We start from the raw sequence: 9,993 nt of genomic DNA, 5'->3' as shown, positions 1-9,993 counted from the left end.
CCTTTCTTCGAAGATTTCAAAGAACATAATCTATACATATTTTTGTGTGTTTTCACTTGCACATACCGAAGGTGGGTATCATCACTACTTTATTGATTCATGATCATGAAATAATCTACAGTCGGCTCTGCTTTCAGTACAAATATCTTATGATTATGGTATTTTTGTCAAGTTTAGGTCTTATTGTTGAGTACGCAACACTCAAGCTCCAAAGTGGGGGAGACATATATAACGATATGGTGATACTATAGATTGGAATATCTGGAAAGACGCATATCAGGTGTTTCGGTTCATAAGAGCGGTGGTATCCCAGAAAGTGTGCCAATATTCCGCTCATCTGTCTGGACAACACAAGCTGAACAGACAGTAATACTATCCCGGCTGATGAGTGTGTATCATTTTTATAGGCTGGTTTGTGGTTTGGCGACATCTGGTTCCATTTCTGTGACACCTAAATCAGGCAATATGGTCAACAGATTGGTGATGGTTATAGTAATTATCAGGATCTTTTACATCGATAAAGCTGCTCACGTTGATGAAAAGAACACGTGCTTGATTCCTGGTGACGCTTATTGTGAGCGAGTGAGTGATGAGAATTGTTTTACTGGCTTTTGGGATTTTAATTTTTTTTATTGATAACTAGTCCAGCTCACTTCATACTTTGAATCGTGGAATGATGGCTGTGTTAGGTAAATATTGAACGTGCAAAATACTGTCCACTTTCTGATCGAAACAATAACATATCAAAATTATTTGTATGCATATTTATACTTCTATGGGAAGTACCCCATTGTTGGGATCAAACGACACATCCTAAGAGACATCATTTGTATGAAACTCTTATCACAATACTTTCTAGATCATTGATGATCGGTTACCATGACGTCAGTGGCTGGTTAGCTGTACTGAAGAAATTGTCATCACGTTCAGGCCGTGGTCCACAGCATTAGAAGGACACATACATTTATGATAAAGGTACAAATATCATGGCATCCAGAGAACAGACAGCGTTGCAACAAAAAACAAAAATAATCAAATCAATAATAAAAATATATGTTAATGGACTGATGATGTCCGCCTCTCCGTGGTTGTTGTAGACAGGGTGGATTGAATCCTCTGAACTAAACGTACATAACCCAGTTAGGACTTTCCCCACGAAGCTGGGCCCTTATTCTCGAAACGTCCGTAGCCCTAAGTATTCGTAACTTTGATCGTAGCCAATGTGTTAAGAATGGGTTTAAGACGTTCGTAGGGCTACGAACATTTCGAGAATAGCTAGTCTGGTGTATTACTGGGTTACTGAAAGCCAAGATGAAACGTTTCTTTCATCTCCGCAGCCCAGTCAGCCTTCCCCAGCTAATGAACCCTAGCATACTGGCGATGAGATTTGACCCAGGCGAAGACACAGAACCCGACCAAAATTACCTTGGTCCAACCATCTAAACGCCAAGCTATTTGAATGTACTAAAGAAAAACAATTGAAATGTCATGCCAACTTAGGAACATTAAAATTCACATGCACTGTGAGCCAGTTAAGCTCACAACTTCAGCACACCATGACCTTAGCGTGAACAGAATAATAGAGTTGCAGCAGACTTCAAGTTCTTTTCGGTACATACTCACCCAGTGTAGATACGAAAGGTCACGAGGCTTCCTAATCTGATTCTTCTACTTCTGTTTCAGATTTCCCTGATGATCCTGTTTGTATTTTGTTTCATTCTAGTTACAATGAAATATTTTCATTTTATTCAGTTTTTTTAATTTGCCTTTAGAAAAACAACGATGGCAATTAAAACAGCAAAACGTGTCTTTACCTGAACATGAAATACAAAATAAAATTATTTCTATGAAATTTTCTATGTCCTGTTCATTACATAAAGTTAACTGCTCTGTGTATGTTGTCACTCGAACTCAGGAAGCACCTCACACAGTTTGCAAACACAAAGCATCCAAGGACAAGAATACAGCACCAGTTTCATATAACTAACCGAAACAAGGAAATACATTTCCTGGATTTATCTGTGCCTTAAATTAGGGAATCCATGAAAACAAAAGTCATTTTTGAGAAAATTTAAATTTAAATACAAACAACGAATGAAACAAAATTTCTCCAAATTGTTTAGCAGAACGGTTTGGGGAGAAAGAAGGAGCAAATGGGAAACGAAAAAATATATTATCAAAAAGAGAAAAGTAATTAAAAAATGAAAAACAATTTTACATGGGTTCAAATGAAACGTTCTGGAAACAGTTGTGGTCTGTACCCTGGGACAGAGGCATCATTGATCAATGATTGCGACCATGCAATGCATGAGAAAATAACTTGGTCGCCAAGGTGAAACCCTTGATGCAGATATTGTGTCACTCAAGCCGCTGAAATCATAGGACGATGACGTCAACAGACAAACATTGGAGTGTACTCAATTGCAGGTGAGTAATCTTTTGATAAACTGGATTGTGCTATTGTTTCTTTGCCGGCATGCGTTAACAAGTTGGGAGTGCTATAGGAAAAAAAGGCCTTCCGACGTGTCCAGAACCTACTGTTACAGATACAAATTACTCCAAGCACAATGATTTGTAAGACAATTGACAGTTCATGGTGGCATCTTAAATATGACACAGCTAATTGGGATGGAGTGTTTCATTGTGTTAGTAGTAGTACATGGGGGTTCTGCCGCAGATGTGGCTTAGAGGCTTGTTTGTGGGAATTAAGCCTTCCAGTCCCCCTTAAAAAGAGCGAGGGTCTGTCGATAGGCATCCTTCGATGTGCCCCCGAAGAAAATAAAGAAGTTCTGTGTGGGTTTCAAACTCTAAAACTCTAGATCTAAAGTCCAGCACGTTGACTTCACACTAGCAGTTTCACTCACTCAGTGGCAGTGCATTCAAGCTATATATAGCTCATACACTTTGCGAGCTTATGTAACCCGATTCTAAATTAGCCGATTGTGACTTCTAACAATGTTTTCAGCATCCATCAACGCATGCATCGTGATCAGTGTGGTCTAGACTACCTAAGAGCATCGTGTTTGTATTTTATTAGACCTTGATTCATGGCGAAAAGCCACCAAACGTTCACGAGGCGAGCGATTGCCTAGTAAGACTGGTTCTAGACATTTTCTGCGCTACTGTAGCTACTATAGACGGAGCCCAGCTCAAGAGGATGATATAAAAAATAATGGATTGTAGACTCTACAATTATTTTCAGAGTTCCTCTACAATTTTGTTCAAACTACCTTCGGGCATCATTTGTATTTTATGAGACCTTGATTCGAGGTGAAAAGCCACCAAACGTGTTCGAAGTGAGGGTTTTAATGTTTGAAGCGGAAGTGGAATGACGTCATAAAACTGGTTCCAGACTTCCTTTGCACTACTATAGACGGAGCCCGGTTTAAGAGGATGATGCAATATCAGGATAGACCCATTAAACCGAACACTTGACTGATCGGGTCCTCTTTGGCTCAGTTGAACGACTACTGGGTCTGACTGGGTTTGAAGACACGGCTGCAAAATTGTCACTGAGGGTTAAAAGCCTGCCATTCGAATATATATAAACCACGGAGCTGCCAGGGAAAGCGTAGTCGACCACAAGCCACGGAGGTTCAGCCCACCACTAACATCACACCAGGGATCAAGCTGGTCTCTGGTCAAAACACAACAATATTTCTCCTACATGGGAAAACGCCACAGAGGGCGTTTTGCTATTTTTATATTTGAACTTTTTCAAACGTAGCCGTAATATTCAGCGACGACTTTATGGAGTGGGTCGTCATCAGAATTCCTGAACTGGATTAGGGAGTACGGGACATCGCAGTCTCGGGTCTCGATCAGGATCATGGATCAGGATCGTAATATCCTTTAACTAAAAAACAAAGGGATTCTACTGGGGAGTTTTATTCCGTTTCATAAAAAGGGAACGTACGCATCACCATTACCAGATCAAACGGGTTATATGTTAGTCCCTCACTCAGATGACACTGCGAAATGGCTCTATTTAAACTATATAGTGAAGTCCCAGACTCGTGCATCAATGTGATACCAGGTTCTACCCTTATTATCGACATCGTTCTTGGAAATGCCTCCGGACAACTGGTGGGACTGGGTTAAACATACGCTGCCACGATCGCCATAAGAATCAACGCTGCCGTATTTATGTACAACTAGGAACAGCTTCCACCATAAGTCTCGAGTAGTTTAGGTTTTTTATTACAGATGAAATTTTACTCAACCAGACGTTTGCACCCGATCACGTGTACCTCATCAGCTTAAAGTATAATCATCAACGATTGTCGGAGGACCAATTAAATATTATTTCGTAAACTATACGTATAGTGCAAGATGGGATTGTATCCGGCCATGGACGAAGTGGCTCAAACGCTCGAAACTGTGGATGGCTTTCGTTTGAGACAAATAAGCGACATCAAACGCCAACTGGAACGAGAATGCGACGCGCGACTGAGATTAAATAAAAAAAGTACCATCGGGCCGTCAATGCCATCGACGGCATGGACACCGTGCTCGTAGTCACCAGCATGGGTCTTGGGGGTGCCGGCATCGGCTTGTCGACCATCGTGGCCGCACCTGTCGTCCTCGGGTTATAAGTAGCTGCCGGGGTATCGGGACTGGCGGGAATAGCTCTTAAGCTCGTCATTTGCAGCGGAAGGCCTTAAAACATGACGAAATCCAAGTGCTGGCAGAAGCCAAGCTGAACACGAGCTACAATCGCGTCTCGTGTCTTGTCGGCGCTCACGGACAGTAAAATCTCAGAAGAAGAGTGCGCCTAATTTTAGCCGAACTCGCCAAGTACCACTGCATGAAGGAAGAGATTCGAACCAAGACTCGGAAAACCGCCGATTTCAGCGAAGACGAGAAAAAAAAGCTCATAGAACAAGGCAGACAACAAATCATTCAAGCCTTCCTGACCAAGAACAAAGACCTCGTAAAAGATGCACGTTAAACTGCTTTGTAGATGTCATTATGACATAGCCGAGTACAAAAAAAAATATGGACCGAAGAATCGTCGACTCCTCTAGCACATCAAAAGATGCCTCTCGACAGACCCTCGCTGTTGTTTAGGGGGGCTGGAAGGCTTAATTCCCACAAATAAGCCTCTAAGCCGCATCTGCGGCAGAACCCCACCTGTACTACTACTGTGGTAAATGGAGCTCAAATTTAGGTTAATTGTAATATGTTGTCAAAACATCAAACTTGAAGATTGAACAATGAAACAAGCTGCAAGATACCGAATACAGGTTAATCCTGAAACTGTGCTAGCTCCTCGCAATGATCACCTACGGGACTTTGATATCGAAGAACTTTTTAATGATTTACTGCACATATTTTATGTACACGAAGAAAATGGATAATAAAGAAATTCTTACACTCGAGCAAGTGTGTCATATGACTTATACGAAACGAGTGTGACGCACCTGTTCGTGTAATAATCTCTATACATGAAATGATGCTGGGGCACATACGCCTCTAATGATTCATCTAAATAGTGCCTAGTATCCATCTGACTAGTTGCTCACTGAACGCTGTAAACACAAACTGATTATTATTACACCGGATAACCCAAGCTGCCTGTGAGGCGCTTGACGGATAATAGTCACATGACTTATCTCATCTGAATTAGAGATCAATGGAAACTAAGTGTAAACAAAGATAATAATAATAATAATAATTGATTTATAGAGCGCCTATTTCCAAAAGATATTGCTCAATAGCGCTATGAAGAGAAAGGATTGTAGACAATGTCTATGGAAAAGAGAGTTTGAACAGATGAGTTTTGAGGGCAGTTTTGAATGCATCAGCAGATTCTATTTCTTTTAGGGTGAGTGGTAGAATGTTCCAGAGATAGGGGGCTGCAGCAGAAAACGCTCTTGATCCCATGGCTGTTTTGACGTGAGGCTGTGTAAGCAGTAGGGAGTTTGACGAGCGGAGCAATCGGCTTGGAACATGGAGATGAAGGAGGCTTTTAAGATATTGAGAAAACATGTTTTCATAGATGCAGCTGTGTGTAAGAAGAAGTTTGTATTGAATTCTGCTTGATACGGGAAGCCAGTGAAGAGTTTGGAGGATAGGTGTCACATGTTGGTAGCGTGGTGAACGGGCAACAACACGGGCGGCTGAATTCTAAATCCGTTGGAGTTGTAAAAGGAGCTGTTGAGGAATGTTGTAATAGAGGGAGTTGCAGTAATCAAGTTTAGAGAGAACAAGGCTGGTCGTTAGAAGCTGGGCGGTGTTGAAGTCTAAGAGGGTTCGGATCTTGCTAATATTGAAGATATGGTAGAAGCATCCTTTGCTGACTTATTTGATTTGATTTTCTATTGACATTGTTGATTGAAAGATGACACCAAGATTTTTTGCAGAATCGGACTGCGTGATAACATCTTGTCCAATTTCCAGAGATAAACTGTCAGGCACTTTGGAAAGTTGATGCCTGGATCCGATGGTCAAGAACTCAGTCTTTGTGTCATTCAATGTCAGAAAGTTCAAGGTCATCCAGTCTCTTATTTCAGCAATACATTGTTGTATCTTCAGTGCACAATCTTCAGCAAGGTTAGGCTCCGCTGACAGATATAACTGATTGTCATCAGCATAAAGATGAGTGCTTTCGGACAATGTCATCAATGGGAAGAATGTACAGACTAAACAGTAAAGGTCCAAGGACAGATCCTTGGGGAACGCCATAGTGGAGCGGTGATGCAGTGGAGAATACAGATTCCACTTTGACGGACTGTGACCTATCAGATATGTAAGAACGTACCCAGTCAAGGACAATTCTGGTCCATGGCAGTCATGATGCCATTGTGTACTTGGACTAGCGCAGATAAAACAAAAGTTGTAGTTTTTAAAAATGGTGGCAAAAAATCGGGTAAAGAAAATGGTTTTTCAAAGCAGAACTTTTAGAAATAACATCGTTCTATAAATATTTAGGTGTTTACTCCACCAAAACCCTGTCATGGAATAGACGGTGTCCTCCCATTAAGCAGACTGGCAGTTGGCAGACGCCTCAAAACAACAACATTTACTGTTCAATGAACAGATTAGCTACTACCTGTTACCTACACATTATAATGCTATAGTCCAAATAAAAATACAAGAAAAAAACTGGAGCTATATTATTTACTTTGAAAGATGACCGAAAAGACATTAATTTGCTTGCTGCAATATGAAAACAGTTGGTTTTCATAAACATTTGGGTGTAACCTTCTCGTCTAACGGGAGTTAGCAGCATCATACTGAAATCATTGTCAGAAAGACATCTAAAATGATTGGAGCATTTCAGATATTAAAGTTCCTACTAAATCGAACACTCATAGGGAATAAGGAAGTTAAATGTTTTGCACACAAGATTAAGATATATGATGGTTACATTTAATTATGATTTATTTAGAATAAATATAAATAAATGACGCATCATGTCAATGTGGCCATGGATGTGAGAGTGTTTTTCATTACTTCCATGAATGTCCATTGTATACTATTCAAAGACATACACTGTTAAACTCTTTAGAAAGTATTGATTGGCTGATTGGTATTAATCATGTCTTACATGGTAATGCAGGTCTCTCAGTTACTGAAAATCTGAATGTTTTCATTTAATCACAACCAAATTCTATTTACACACAATCAAACTTGTCGGTAACGAACCTGTTTCAGGCTCACCCTACTCTACTCACAAGACAGTGGACTGTTCCATTATACCCGTAGGTGTTACCCTAATTAACCTTCTAGTTCAGTGTCTGTCAATTGACTGTCTGTCAAATGGGAGATAAACGAATAGACAGACACACTAAACAGGCAGCCATACAAGCTCAGGAGATTGTTATTTGTATCTATAAGCAGTTAGATGCTCAAGGAAATGTTTCATTTCAGCCGCTTTCTAAAATATTTGATGTTAAAATAAGCCCAATACTACTATATGGATCTGAAGTCTTGGTCTTACAACATTTCGATGTCATAGAAACAGTTCATTTATATGTCTGTAAAAGATTTCTTGGCGTTAAGACAAGTACATCTAGTGTTATGGTTTATGGTGAATGTGGTAGATTCCCGATGCACATATTTTCTCAAGTTAAGGCTATCAAATACTGCTTAAGATTGTTGAACATGCCTTCAAATAGATTTCCCAAAACGTGTTACAATATGATGATAAACTCACGGGCTAAAGAAACGTCACCAAAATTATGTTTTATCTTTTATCGTACCTTTGTATTTTTTTCAATAAAAATGGGTTGAAACAACTTGCCCGAACGCAACAAACATACACTACGCATTGAATTGCATGAGATTCATGTAATTTGTGTAAAAATGTTAAATTTGTATGGAATTTTGCGAAATCCCTTAGTAAAAAGCCGTATTGAATTCAGGTGTAAAATGTGTAGAGAAATGATGTATTCCATTATCACATCGTATGGTAGAAAGGAAACATGCCGAGGCTAACAGCACAACAGAGAGAACGACCTATCTGTATGCTGGATTTGGGAGCGACGCAAATAGAACAATCCTGAGATTGGTGAGCCGTTACAGACGGATGGGCGTCACGTCTGACAGAGTTGGAAGTGAACGTCCGGAAGTCACTACTCCCCTGGAAGACCATTATTTACAACGGCTTCACTTGAGGAACCGCTTCTTAACTGTGACGTCATCAGCCCGAACTGCTCTTGGCCATCCAGTCAGCAGAAGGACCGTTGCCAGACGTCTTCGCCACCAGTGTATCAGAGCCCATCGACCGTTGAAGGCTATGACGTTGACGCCTGAACATCATCGTCAAAGACTAAGGTGGGCGAGACCAGTCGTCGTGCCATTCATCCAGAATCACACGCGTACCGTGTTCCAACAAGACAACGGCACACCTCATAGGGCACGCATCAGTATGGACTGCTTTATGCCCATAATGTGACATTGCTTCCTTGACCAGCTCGATCTCCCGACTTGTCCCCGATTGAACCCCAGTGGGACCACCTTAGACGACAAATCAGCAAGCGACAGCCACACATACAGACAAAAGAGGCGTTGGCACAGGCCCTACAGGAAGAATGGCGGAAAGTCCGATAGATGTGATCGGACGACTGACATTATCCGCTAGACGTCGTGTTCATGCTTGCATACAAGCCAGGGGTGACCACACACGATATTGACTGTATTTAACTGTCTGTCTTCACTTTAGAGCCGCTTATGATGAAACAGATGGTGCTCGAATACCGGACAGTCAACTGTCCTTGATTCAATTGTACACTGTGTGATCATTCATATCTGTAGTTCACGGGTTCATCATTCAGAATGTTGTAAAACCATTGATTATCCAAATATGATTGTTACATTTCGAAGCTCTGAGTTTGTTGTTTTGTGACATGTTTTAAAAGCGAGGTGACGTTTCTTTCGCTCGTGAGTTTAGTTTATGACAATAACCGAAAACATAAATAATAATTGGGTAATATAAAAACATTGCTGTTTAAAACAGGTTTTGGTAACGCATGGTATGACCAAAACGTTAGCTGCTACCCTAATTTTATCATGTCGCTGACTCAAAGATTTAAGGATATTAATGTGCAGACATGGTTTGAATCACTGACTATCAAACAAATGTTTCTATTACAAACTTTTTAAAGCGAAAATTAGTTTGGAGTGGTATCTATCTAAGATAATATTAAAGAAGTTCCGAGTTGCATTATCACGTTTTCGTTGCTCATCTCATGATTTATTTATAGAAACTGGACGCTATACTGATATTAATGGACCAGAGAGAATATGCCAACTATTCGATTTAAATACTGTCGAGGATGAGTACCATTCGTTCTTGCTTGGGGGCAGGACTGAAGTCCTAGAAACTAGAGTCAAGCTGTCACCAATCTAAGGACTCTCCGCGCTCATCGTTGCTTAACGTCACCTGATTTGTGACCTGAGCTCTATGCATAGGACCACACGCTACCATAAGTAACAAGTATCATATGCTAGATGTTCGTTTGGTGCAATAATCCCAAGCATACAATG

This window comes from Haliotis rubra, unplaced genomic scaffold, assembly GCF_003918875.1.
Source record: "Haliotis rubra isolate DU_JTF1 unplaced genomic scaffold, ASM391887v1 Scf93, whole genome shotgun sequence".
Lineage (NCBI taxonomy): Eukaryota > Metazoa > Mollusca > Gastropoda > Lepetellida > Haliotidae > Haliotis > Haliotis rubra.
This window is presented reverse-complemented; position numbering follows the sequence as displayed.